Source organism: Eschrichtius robustus, chromosome X (assembly GCF_028021215.1).
Source record: "Eschrichtius robustus isolate mEscRob2 chromosome X, mEscRob2.pri, whole genome shotgun sequence".
NCBI classification, from domain to species: Eukaryota; Metazoa; Chordata; class Mammalia; order Artiodactyla; family Eschrichtiidae; genus Eschrichtius; species Eschrichtius robustus.
Window position 1 is genome coordinate 86,742,384 of NC_090845.1, and position 13,897 is coordinate 86,756,280.

Here is a 13,897-nt window from a genome sequence, read left to right on the forward strand (position 1 = left end):
CTTAAAATAATGATAATAACTTAAAACAAACAACCAAAAAGCTAAAAAGTGTCTTTCTTTTTTTCTTTTCCTTTTCTTTTTCTTTTCCATCTCCTGTGGTCCATCAGTAGACAGAACTTCAGTTAGTTTTACGAAATGCAATATTTAGCACCCCCTTATCCCACTTTTTTTTAAGGAAAAAGATAAACTTTAATGACTTGAAGTTGAGAATGTGGATATAGCTTCATTCAGCCACACTCAGATTATATAGTATTCCTCACCTCCTTTTAGCCTGATTGTTTACAGTGCTGGGTGACAAAGGTACACAAACCCAGGCTCCACCATTATCATCATCAGTAGCATAGGTTCAAGCTGCTTTTTATGATGAAGTACAATCTCTCCCCTCTGGAAAAATCAGTCATTCCACTCAGCACCACCTGAAATACCAAAAACCAAATTGTAGCATTCCTTGGGAAGAAATAACTTCCATTTCTTCTCCTTCTCTTTGCCCTTCCCCTTTCCCCTCCTCTTTCTCCCTTCCTCCTCATCCCCCTCCTCCAATTAAGTAAACCCATTATGTTTCTCTTATCCAAAATGGCTCCTGGAGTAGACATTAGAATGGTTTTCTCTGAAGTCAGTGTTTACATAGCTAACCAACAGTCCTGCTGCTAATAGCTGCCCCTCCTGTGGTAGGATTTTCAATGTGGTGTGTTTTCAGCATCTGTGCACACCCCTTACTTCTAGGTTTTTCAAAAGACTGCAGATTTCTAGTGATGGTCTTGGGTTTCATCCCAATGGCTACAGATCGACCTTGATTCTTCAGTTTCCTCAGTTATTTTGCTGTCCATCGAACAGGGTTTTGTTTTGCTAGTTTTGAATCTCTGTTCCTTAGTTAACACTTCAAGAATCATCAGCCAACTGCTACTAATTTCAGTACATTCTTCCCAAATGTCGTAAATAAGTTCCTTATTGGCTCAGCAGCACCAGTACCTAATACTCTTTGGATGATTCTCAAGTCTAGCATTGTGGACAAAGAAAGATAAACTCTACTCTTGGTTGCATCAGCAGTACATCTGAGCATGCATCACCCTTAGATCCTTGTTCCTTTGATCCTTGACAACGACAGAATAGGCTTCCAAGCGGTCTTCCCTTAGCTCATTCAGATAATCCACCGTGTCACACTTTGATTTATTCACCTGAGATTGGTAGGTTTGCAGAAGTGTGCTCAATACTACCTCTAGGTATTTGTTAAACTCTCCACCAATAACAAAGGCAATATCATTAAACACTTACAGAATCTGTGGCTTCACAGACCTATGGACATTCTCATTTCCCAAGTTCTCTGTCAACAAACAGTAAGATACTGGATTTCAAGGTGTGACATAAGTCTTCCACGTATCTTACAGTCTCCAATAAAACCTTGCACTCAGTATAAGTTTTCAATAAAATACCCATACTCAGGAGAACTTAGAGGCCTTTATATACTTTAGGAATTTAGCAACCAACGTTTCCTCTGATGTGCTAACTGCTATCGGATCACCCTCTTGCATCCCCCATATCCAACTGTGCTTTGGAAAATCCTTAACAGGGAGACCGTCATCTCATCTTGATGCTGAAGTTTTCAGAGAACATTTTGAAGAGTTATGTGGAGTAAAGACTGAAGGTCATTGAATTGGATCTTATCAAAAGTGTTTTTTTTTTTTTTTTTAAGTATTTATTTATTTATTTATGGCTGTGTTGGGCCTTCGTTTCTGTGCGAGGGCTTTCTCCGGTTGTGGCAAGCGGGGGCCACTCTTCATCGCGGTGCGCGGGCCTCTCACTGTCGTGGCCTCTCTTCTTGCGGAGCACAGGCTCCAGACGCGCAGGCTCAGTAACTGTGGCTCACGGGCCTAGTTGCTCCGCGGCATGTGGGATCTTCCCAGACCAGGGCTCGAGCCCGTGTCCCCTGCATTGGCAGGCAGACTCTCAACTACTGCGCCACTAGGGAAGCCCCAGAAGTGTTTTTATATGTGACTTTATCTCTATTGATACACTTTTTGCAGTTAGAGTTGTCAGCGTCAATTTTTGAACTGAAGGGTAATAGCACTTGGTACTACTTTTTGCAATTTTCATCAAAGCTTCATATGAAGCACTTCTCAGGTTATTCTGGTGGCCATCAGGACTGTCTGTGATCTCTAGGAGATTCTGAAATATGAGGATAAGCAGTAAGTAGCTGTTTCTTCCTGATCATCACTTACAAACTTTCATAAACAGCTTCAGCTAGATTGGAAAAAACTCAGCACACATTTGATGCCATTCTGGGTTCAGTACTCAGGCTTTCTCTCAGACATTGTAACAAGGGAACCGAGTAAACATCACTTATGGCAGCTTCATGGAGCAACTTGCAAAATTTGCCCCCAGTCTATATACTAATATACCAAACAATTTACACAGGGGTCTTCGATTAATTATATTAAGCTAGGCATTGCCTGTATAACTAGGATTTTGAGCTTATTGGATTTCTCTTCTTCCAAGATAGAGGCAAAAGTCATCACAAGGTTGTCAGGGTTCCAAGAACTAATCAGGGTTCTTGATCTGTTCTTTACAAGAGGGAAGGACAGGTGGGACAATGTCATCTTCACATCAGGTGGCCAGGAGAATCATCATTTTCATCATCTTTTGTTAGTGTCTGTGTGAGAATTGGAACCTCAATTGTAGTGTTTCCTTGGCATAGATCTTGCTGTGTGCCCTGGGACCTTCTTTGTTCTGCTGTCTCTTTAGCTTCAATGACCAAATCTATAGCTTCAATGACCAAATCTATTTTGTCATCACAGACATTGGACCAGAACTTTATTCCTTACAGGGCCATTTCATCAAAGTCACTGTGTTATTTCAACTGTGATCACAAAAAGAGCAGGGCTCATATGTGTCTCCACATATTGATAATACAGGGGCATTTTCTTCACCAGATTCTGTAATGTAGTCACTAATACCTTATTATCTTGATAACAGGCTGCTTCATAGACTATCTGGAAAAGAAATTGTCTTTCAGATTCTTTGTCAAAGCTTGCTTTGATGAACTCCAATACTCCAGGAGTGCCTTAGTAGCCACTAACTTCACATTACTATTAGGATCTTCCTTCCTCTTTCCCAGGATTATGGCAGTCAGAATCTCATTGGATGGAACTTGTAGCTACTCTGTTTGAATATCTTGGCAGACGTAACAAATTGCATCCAATGTCTACTCTTTCATGTGCTCTGTGCTGTTGGAGTTTGTGACATTGTCTACCAGCTGAAGAAGGAATACTGACCACTGGTTTACTGGGTTCTCTATACAAACAATTTCAGCCATCGTTGTGAGGAAGAACTAAACTAGTAGGTTTCTGTGCCTAAAGTCTGCAAAATAGTTCTTGGCTTCTCAGTCAAACATTAACATCAATGGGAAGCCATTCTGCTGCTGTTGTGCCTTGATGTTTGGATCCTCAGAAGGCAAAGAGTTCTTGATCAGTAGACCAGCTGCAACCCTGCCAATCTGGCTGTTTCCTGAATTTTCTGGCGCTCTGGACAGTTCCAGAAGGACCTTTGGCAAGTTTCACCACCGCACACTCCAGGAACTTCTACATAGTTTCTAGTTCAAGCAGAGGTAGAGACACAGTTATCTCAATGCTGCAATCAGCTCCAAAGTAAAGGTGATGGCAGTTGCTTCTCTTCAGGCGATGCTTGCTTCTCAGGTGACAGCTCTGACTGGAGATAGGGGTTGGGAGTTGCGTGGCTCTGGAGGGTTTGAAGGGGGTCAGAGTCACCACAAGTTCGTTCATCTGTTCCTTCTTTATAATGCTCCATCATCTTTTCCTTTCCACTCCCTCCCTCCCACTTTCCTTCTTTGCTGTTAGCAATGGCAGCTGCTCCTCTGGTGGAGGTGGTGGAGAAAACTTAGAGGCAGTTCAGAACATGACTAGAGCTTGGTTGGCGAGGAGAGAAAGGAGAAAAGGAGGCAGGGAGTGAACAGAAGCCAAAAGGGAGGGAAAACTTTGCTACACTTTAGATTACAGAAACTGGAAGCTAAATCATAAACACCTAAGGTCATTAAACTGACATACTATTTGTGGGAGAGTGTGCATGTATATCAGTAATCAGTTCATTGTCTTGGCCAAGTGCTCAAATAGGTAATGATATCTTATACCCCCAATGATTTCCTTAAAAGAAGTTACATTATCAAAGAACTTACAACCTGCCATTCACCCGAAGTTTCTTCATCCCAGCCATTGTGAAAGAATTAAACTTTCATTATTGATTAAGTGCTTTGGGATTCAGACTAGTGACAGGAACTTTAAAAAACTGCTGTTTATATGGTACTAAAGGACCACACATTAGACTTTTCAGCCAAAATTGCACAAATGTACAACCCCACCATCAGCAGTGTCATCTGCAATATATGGAAATAAAAGGGCTGACTGATTCTTTGCCAAACCTTAGACTCATCCAGTATAGCCCTGCAAGACAGGAGTGGTAACTATATGCATCAAAATGTCATGTTAACATGCACTTCAAATAGAGTTCAAGGTTACAAGGGCAGAAGAACTCTAGGAGCAAGAATAAAACAATTTTAGTGTGCTTTCAAACTGTCAAAATTAAGTGGCTAGTCATTCCTGTATATCAGTTTGGTACAGTTATATGGGAATGGAAATAATCCGGTGGGTAGGGATAGAAGCAATTATAGCTCAAGGGTTTTATCCTGGAAGGGGCAGATGCCTGATATAGCCAAGAGATAAAAGTCAGGAAACATGTTTCAAAGGTACCTCCTGGAGGAAACCTTTGGAAGATTGGGAAAGACTAGACAGGAAAGGGATTTGGAGCAATAGAGCTAGGAACATGTTCTACCCTAGGCACAGGCAAACACATACACACCTGGATTTATATTTTGTTGAGTTTAGACAAAAATTTCTTAGAAGGCTTGTGCTGAGAAGGAGAGAGGAACAAAGACTTTCTGCAAAAATTGTCCAATTTGTAGTTGCAGCTAATGGTGGCAGAGAAGTTAATTTTACTTATCATCATAGACATGCAAATTATGCTTCCTAGCCTTGGCAAGAAAGTTTGTGGAGGTGATGAGTGCTTTCCACAAGGTAGTCTTTAATTAAATATTAGTGGATTTGATTTGTGCCATCTGACCCATATTTTCACAGAGGGCACAGATGTCTGCCTCTGGAAAGTCACAATCTAAACATGAAGTATGCAGTCTGGAAGCATTAGTCACTACATTGCTGTGATTCTCAATCCAATACATTCTTTTTTTTTTTTTAATTTTTTTTAATTAATTAATTAATTTATTTTTTATTTTATGGCTGTGTTGGGTCTTCGTTTCTATGCGAGGGCTTTCTCTAGTTGTGGCAAGCGGGGGCCACTCTTCATCACGGTGCGCGGGCCTCTCACTATCGCGGCCTCTCTTTGTTGCAGAGCACAGGCTCCAGACGCGCAGGCTCAGTAATTGTGGCTCACGGGCCCAGTTGCTCCGCGGCATGTGGGATCTTCCCAGACCAGGGCTCGAACCCGTGTCCCCTGCATTGGCAGGCAGATTCTCAACCACTGCGCCACCAGGGAAGCCCCCAATACATTCTTTATAGTATTTCCTAAAACCTACTTTAAAATTCTTCTTTTTTTTTTTTTTCTTTTGCTGTTTGCTGCATTTTTATTCACCATTATTCATAAACTTGGAAGCTTATACTACACATCTTGACACCAAGAAACACATGTGTTTTACTCTGGAGAACAATGTATAGGGAGTCATTTTCCCACAATGCATGGATCCTCTTTTTTGTCTGATAAAATCCGAAGGACACCAGGATGTGTTTGGGTACATCATCATTATGTTGGGCTAAGAATTAAGCAGAACATAATCTGTTATATTTAACAGTGTTTGTGAAGAATTTGAAATTACAAAATTGTTACAGTAGGGGTGATTGGCAAGCTATGAAAATGCTGATGTTTAATCGCCTATTCACGTAAAATTCTTAAATGAAATTTGCACATACTATAACCTACTGATACACACTACTAAAGAAAAAAATAACAGTATAATGTCCTAGCAGTAATATGAAGGGTAAATGAAAGGAAAGTAATTTATAATAAAATAATATGTATTTCTATATGCAAATGCACAGGCAAAACCTATCCAGAAGACATACTACAATAGTCAGATGTTGGTAACTGTAGGTAAAATCATTATGATATGACAGCTACCAATGTTGACTTTGTGTCTACTCAATGCTCAAATACTCAAATATTTGTCAGTGCCATTTTTGACATGATATCCCCAAATGATGATAAATGCTTATTAAGTTTCAAATAAAACAAAGAATAACACTTCCTCAAATTATAGTGTATAAAAAGATTTTTCAACTACATGAATGTGTATTAGGACATTTGAAAGTCATCCAGGAAATACTTATTGAGAACTCACTATGTGCCAGACACTGTCCTAGGTATTGGAATACAATGGTGCAGGCAAACATCTCTGGTCTCATGGAGCTTACAGACTAGTTGGGGGTGGGGTGGGAAGGAGATAGACAATAAACATGGTAAACAAACTAAATAGTATGTTATAAGTTAGTAAGTTCCTTGGGAAAAAAATGAAGCAGGGTAACTGCATTGGAATTGCCAGGGAGTGGTAGGTGGTTGGAATTTGAAATAGAAGTGGTTGTGGTAGGCTTCATTGAGAAGGTGATATCTGCACAAAATCTGGAAGAAGCTTAGGGAGTTAACCATGCAGATGTCTGGTGTAAAGCATTCCAGGTAGAGGGAACAGCCAGTGCAAAGGCTCTAATGAGGATACATGCCCGGTATTTTCAAGGCACAGCAATGAGGCCAATGTAGCTAAAGCCAAATGTGTGAAGAGGGAAGTAGCAGGACACGAGGTCCAGAGAATTAATGGGAAGAGGGCATATCATGTGGGGCTTTGTAGGCCACTCTAAGAACTTCAGATTTTGAGTAAGGTGGGAAGCCATTGCAGGGTTTTGAGCAGAAGAATGGTATCTGAGTTAGTTTCTATGTTGTGAATAGTCTGGGGGTGTGTGGGAGGGAAGGGAGGAAAGACTGGAATCAAGGAGTCCAGATGGATATTGTAGTAATCCAGGAAAAAAATGATTGTGGATAGACCAGGGTTTTAGCTCTACAGATGGTGAGAAGAGGTTGGATTTTGGATAAGTTTAAAAGAGCCAACTGGATTTCTTGATGAACTGGATATGGATTATGAGATAAGTAGAGGGATGAAGAGTAAGTTCCAACTTTTTAGCCTGAACTTCTGGATGGTAAAATTTGCCATTTACTGAGGAGAGAAAGACTGCAGCTTTTGTAGGGTGGGAGAAGAGGGATATTGAGTTCAGTTTTGAAGATGTTGAGTTTGAAATGTCTATTAGACATCTATGCTGAGATGTTGATAGGCATTTGGAAATACAGGTATGGTATTCAGAAAAGAGGTCTGAGCTAAAGTTAAAAACTTGAGAGTCTTAGCCATATAGACGGTACTTAAAGCCATGTTACTGGATGAGCTCACCATCAATAGGGATAGGAAGGGGACCAGCACATTTGGTACAATACTTGGCTTCCGCAGAAGGTATCTTCCACTCCATAAACAGGAGTCAAGGGGAAGCCACACAAACCTTCAAAAATAATTATTTTCCTCCTCCAAAAGGAATTAATAGTGGGCTTTGTGCACTAGAACTAAGGTCACACTTTTTCAGGATTTCTATCCCATCCTCAGAGTTCAATAGGGGGCCTGAGTAATAGGAATAACTTTCAGTTTCTCCAGGTGTTCTCAACACCATCAATGGCTGGAGAGTGAAACCTCATACTGGGACTAAGATAATGCTTCCTCTAGACCTTCTACTCTCCATAATCAGAAATCAAGCTGGGTTCTGGAAGTAACACCTGGCTTTCTCAGTAATAATTCCATAGGCATTGTCATTTACTAGTTCTTGTCATTACTAATAACTTCATCTCTTCTGTAATCTCAGTATCATTATAATCACTCATATATTCCCACAACTCTTATGTCAAGGAACAATTTTTTCAGTGCGGGATTATGTCACATATCGCAGGGTGTCTAGCATTCCTGATTTCTGTTCACTAAATGTCAGTAGGGCCCCTCCAAACATTACGACAACAAAAATGTCCCTACATATTTCTAGATGCCCCATGGGAAAGCCACACTCTCTTTATTGAGAATCACTGTTCTATTTTAGGCAAAATATCATAGTTGCTAATGTGCTGAGTGAAACAGCATTCTTTTACCCAGAGCACCATTAAAATTTCCAGAATTTTCCCTCCTGGCTAGAAAGATCTATAAAGATATCCCCATTTTTACATTTTAATTGTGTCATTTCTCTCAAATAACCTATTGGGTTGGCCAAAAATTCATTCAGCTTTAAGTAAAGATAAAGACATTTTTCATTTTCATGAAGAACTTTATTGAACAAGATATTCACTAACCGAACGAACTTTTTGGCCAACCCAATATAAAATAATTGCTAGTTATTTTCAGACTTAGCTTTTCCAAAGTCGGAATACCATTTCCTGGAGTACCTCTTAGATAATGATGCTGGAATAATGAAGTTGCTAGGTAATATACTTGAGCTCTTTAGAATATAAGACATTACCTAACTCCTATTAATTATTATTCCGAGACAAAACTGGGAAATACACTGGGTGTAAATAAGAAGGAAGATGTGGAGATGGTGATTTTATTAAGTTCTTTAAAAAACCCCAAACATTAGTTTTCCTATCTAAAGAATAGCTTTACTGCAGAAACACTTTCCAGTCTCATTTGGAAGCAAACTATGGTCATCATCCACATTGGTAGTTTAAGAGACTACAGAGGCTCTGAGGCATTTGCCAAAAGTTGCTGAGTGAGTTTTGACCTGATTCAGGCAAGCATTTTGCAAAATGCACAGCTCTTCAACTAATTTTGAGTGCTCACAGAAACAGAATTTACATCATCTTTAAACCCAAAGTGCCATCATCATCAGCATCTTATTATTTCTTGAGTGCCCATTGGGTGCCTAGTACTGGGCTAAATTTTAAAGAAGTATTTTCAGTCTTTATGGATATAATCACACAGCTGAGACATTCACTTATAAATTTAAAAAATCATCCCTCTGTGCTATCATGAAAGGTAGCAGAATTGTGGCTTTATAGTAAGAAGTGTTAAATAGGTATAATTAAAGGACCCCGGACACAGATTTTCTGCTGCTAACTAAGAAACCTCCTTACAGGATATCTGCTTGAATGAACCCCTGGTCCTTGGAGTCAAAGAAAGATCTTTATGATCATTAAATTGGATTGACAGACACTGCCTTGAGACAATGGCAGGGGTTTCTGCTGAGCACCTGCAGATCACAATGTAGTGAGAAGTGAGTATTCTTATACCAGGTTATCATTTCCAAAACTTGACATTGTATTTGCATAATAGACATGTGTAGTTAATTAAAAAAAATTGGAAGATGTAATCCAGTTGTGAAATAATTCCCCCATCCAACTCCAGAACATTATCTATGTTGTCTCTATGACTGCGTACTGCAAGAAAAGATTATTTCTGAGCAGCTTCAGAGTCATATGATTATATAAGCTGCACCCCAACATGTTAGCTTCAATTGCAGTGCATTTTGAAAGGCCAAATGTAAAGTCTGACTGCTGGCAAGTCTTAATACTTCTGCCAGTAAATGTTGCTGAATCTTTCAAGCAGCAATGTGTTATTTTGATCTCTATCCACTGCCCCTCAATTCTTCTCTGTCCTCTGGCACTAAAAGATAATCATTTCTGGGAGCAATTAATCCATCTAGAGATTTTCTTTAAATTTACTGTATTTGTTATGACAAGATATACAACTCAAAATAATAAGAATAAATGAAAACAGCCTGAATTTACATGTCAGATGAGCTGGAGTATAGATTGAATAGATGTAAAGAACACCATCATTTCTGACCTGAAGTGGACACCCTTTTTCTCAGTTGTTAATCTTCATTATGAGTTTGTCTGGATTCTGGGTAGCACAGCTACCTGAGCTATGTCTTTTGAATATAGAGTTACTTCCTTTCCAAAGCATGTCATGCCATCCTTGAACTGTTTTCAGCCATTCCTTTCTTTTATGAAAGAGTTTCATTGTGATGGTTTTTGCCTTCTTCGCCAGGACCTGCAAAAAACATGAGCACATGGTGGAATCTTCTTCAATAACAGCCAAACATGTTGCTAAAAACTGAATGTCTGCATCCACCCCAAATTCATATGTTGAAACCTAATTCCCAATATGATGTTATTAGGAGGTAGGGCCTCTGAGAAGTGATTAGTTCTTAGGGTGGAGCCCTCATGATTGGGATTAGTGCCCTTATGAAAAAGACCTCCAGAGAGCTCCCTTATGCCTTCTACCATGTGAGAGTACAGTGAAAAGATGGCCGTCTATGAACCAGGAGTCTTCACCAAACCCTAATCTGCTGGTGCCTTGATGTTGAAATTCCAGCCTCCAGAACTGTGAGAAATAAACTTCCGTTGTTTATAAGCCACCCAGTCTATGGTATTCTGTTACAGCAGCCTGACTGGACTAAGATACATATGGATTCCTAGTTCCGTCTTCTGTGGTGCAAACAATTCACTTTCTGTGTTAACTAACATGTGTTTTCGTATGGAAACCTTTCCCTTTTTCAAATGCAAAAACTAGCTGAAGAATTTATTTAGTTTACCTCATCCCAGAGGCCACAGTTACTTTATCCATGATGCAGAAAGCTACACAGAGAGTAAGCACTTGGGTGAATGTTGGGAGAGTGCTTGGTAGATGATCCACACTCTAGCAGTCTGAAGTATTGTTTGATTAAGAGTAGCATCTGCTTGGGTCACCTTAGTAATTAGTAGACACACTTGGAAACCCATGATCATTCTGTATCTGAAATAAAAAATTTTTAAAAAGGCTGACTCTTCTGACTCCTCCTGAAGGGGAATTTGCTTCCCCAAACAGGACACTATTAGAATGTGGGATGCAGAGTGAAAGTGGGTTAAGGATGAGGGAGCTAGTAAGAATGAAAACAGCGGGCTTCCCTGGTGGCGCAGTGGTTGAGAATCTGCCTGCTAATGCAGGGGACACGGGTTCGAGCCCTGGTCTGGGAAGATCCCACATGCCACGGAGCAGCTGGGCCCGTGAGCCACAACTACTGAGCCTGCGCGTCTGGAGCCTGTGCCCCGCAACGGGAGGGGCCGCGATAGTGAAAGGCCCGCGCACCGCGATGAAGAGCGGTCCCCGCACCGCGATGAGGAGTGGCCCCCGCTTGCCGCAACTAGAGAAAGCCCTCGCACGAACCGAAGACCCAACACAGTCAAAAATAAATAAATAAAGTAGCTATAAGAGCACCCGAGCCCTTACATAAAAAAAAAAAAAAAACCACCACCGTTTAAAAAAAAAAAAAAAAAAAGAATGAAAACAGCATGACATTCTTGAATGAAATATGTGATAAAGGCAGATATTCCAATTGAGCCCACAGAGTGTCAGATAAATCAAGCAAAATGAAACCTGGCAACATTACAAATATCTTTTCAACATTTCAGTGTGGAAAGAGAGGTCTCTAAGTACATTTATACTATTCCTTCATAGTTATGCATGTGGCGGATTTGCTGATGTTACCTTTACTGTTTTTTTACTTAATCTTTTTTTACTGTGGTAAGAACACTTAGCGTGAGATCTACCTTCTTAACAAAATTTTAAGTGCACAATACAGCACTGTTAGCTATAGGTACAATGTTGTACAACTGAGATCCTCTGATCTCTAGAATTTATTCATCTTGCACAACTGAAACTTTATACCTGTAGATTAGCAACTCCTTATTTTCCCCTCCCCCTCAGTCCCTGGTAACCATTCTTCCTACTCCATGCTTCTATGAGTTCGGCTCTTTTAGTTACCTCATATAAGTAGAATCACACAGTATTTGTCCTTCTGTGACTGGTTTATTTTATTTGGCATTAACGTCCTCCAGGTTCATCCATGTTGTCACATGTGGCAGCATTTCCTCCTTTTTTAAGACTGAATTACTTTTCATTGCTTATATATACCACATTTTCTTATCCATTCATCCATCAATGGACATTCATGTTGCTTCCATATCTTGGTTATTGTGAATAATGTTGATGTTATCTTCAAAATATTATTAATAGTTTTCCAGGATAGCAATTGGGAATAGGACCTTATTGTAAAAGCAGACATTTTAACACTTGGTGGCTTCCCACATTAACTGTTACATAGGTTTTCCTACTTGTTATGGTTCCTAAAATATTCAGCATGGAAGAATATGATATATTTAGCCAACTGAGAAGTATAAGGCCTGATCTGTCCAGCCATCCATCCAGCCAGGCCACCATTAAACAAATATGTATTAAGTATCTGTTATATGTTAAATACCATCAAAAGTACAAAGGTGAATCAATCATCGATCCCATACTGAAGAAAATGACAAATAGAGACAGCAAGATATGGAGATTAATAGGAAATAATATGACCACTAGTTAAGTTATACCAATTTGGAACCCACATCTGTCTAGAAAGGAATTGAGAGGGCTTGTAACATGAAAAGTATAATAGGATAGTCAGCTAGAAAAAAAAAATTACAAACCAAGGGAAAAAGGGGATGTATGTATGCTAATCATAAAGATAAATAGAATTGCTGTAGTTGAACTGCCATGGTGGCTATGCATTTCCTGGAAGCCAGAACAAAATAAGTTACAAAGTTGTGAATAGTAGGACCCATATCAAATCCATATTAGCTCCTCAAGAGAGACTGGTGCAATGAAAAATGAATACTGTTAAGGCAAGTGCAGAGTCTCTCTCTTTTTTTTTTTTTAAACAAAAGCTGAAAAAGTAATATACAAGGGTAGCATTGTGAAGTGAATTGTAAGGGAGACCAAGTTACAGTGGTTGAAAGAGAGTTTTCTGTGGTCTCAATAATAGAAGTATCAAACTTAGAACAATGATTACAAGATACTGGTCTCTGGACTGCTGATTATTTGTGTTTCTGTTTTAACTGGTACATGGCAAAAGAAAAAAAATAAGTAAAATATTTTAAGTTTTTAACAAATTTTAATTTTTTAAATTTAATGATCTTAGAACCAAGCAGGACCCTGTGTGGCCTTCCCAGTGACAGACCCTTATGTCCCCTGACTCTTGTTTGCAGAAAAGATTTAGCCTCCTATGCTTTCCCTGAGTTCCAAAGAACAAATTTAATCAGAGAAGTGAGAAAAGTAAAGCAATGAAGCAAGACAAAATAATAATGGTTTAGCCATAAAACAAAGTCAAGGACCTTTAGTTCATTGTCAAGGGCTATGGATAATACCCTGAGCCATATCATTGAGTTGTTTTGCAGATACTAAAACTCCCACCATGTAGAAGAAGTTAACTGCACATGTTGACTACCAGTATGTAGACCCTAGACCAGTTGGAGCTGGAAAACTGATAATTGAGATTCCTGAAATCCCACCCTGTTACCTCACCATCAACCAATCAGAGAATTATGCATGAGCTTGTCATGTACCCCGTGACTCTCTCCCTCACACTGTCTTTAAAAATCCTTTGTTGAAAGCCATCAGGGAATTTGGGTCTTTTGAGCATTAGCTTCCTGGTCTCCTTACTTGGCACCCTGCAATAAACTTTGTACTTTCCTTCACTGCAACCCCTTGTCAATAGATTGGCTTTGCTGTGTGTCAGGCAAACAAACACAAGTTTGGTTTGGTAACAGTCTTTTATTCTGAGATAACTTCCTCCTCTATAATGTGTTGCTGAATAACCATTTTTTTTTAAAGTAGAAGAGGTAAAATGAAAAAGATAACTTGAGTATATGCCTTGCCTCATTGATTTTCATTGACTTCCTTTAGTCAATGAACCATGAATGAAATGATTATGTGCCACATCTGAGC

At 39.5% G+C, this 13,897-nt stretch overlaps 1 pseudogene; it reads right to left on the minus strand.

The window, feature by feature from the left end:
• Positions 1-996: 996 nt before the first annotated feature.
• LOC137756357 (importin subunit beta-1-like) lies at positions 997-3,617 on the minus strand (annotated as a pseudogene).
• Between the last annotated feature and the right edge of the window lie 10,280 nt (positions 3,618-13,897).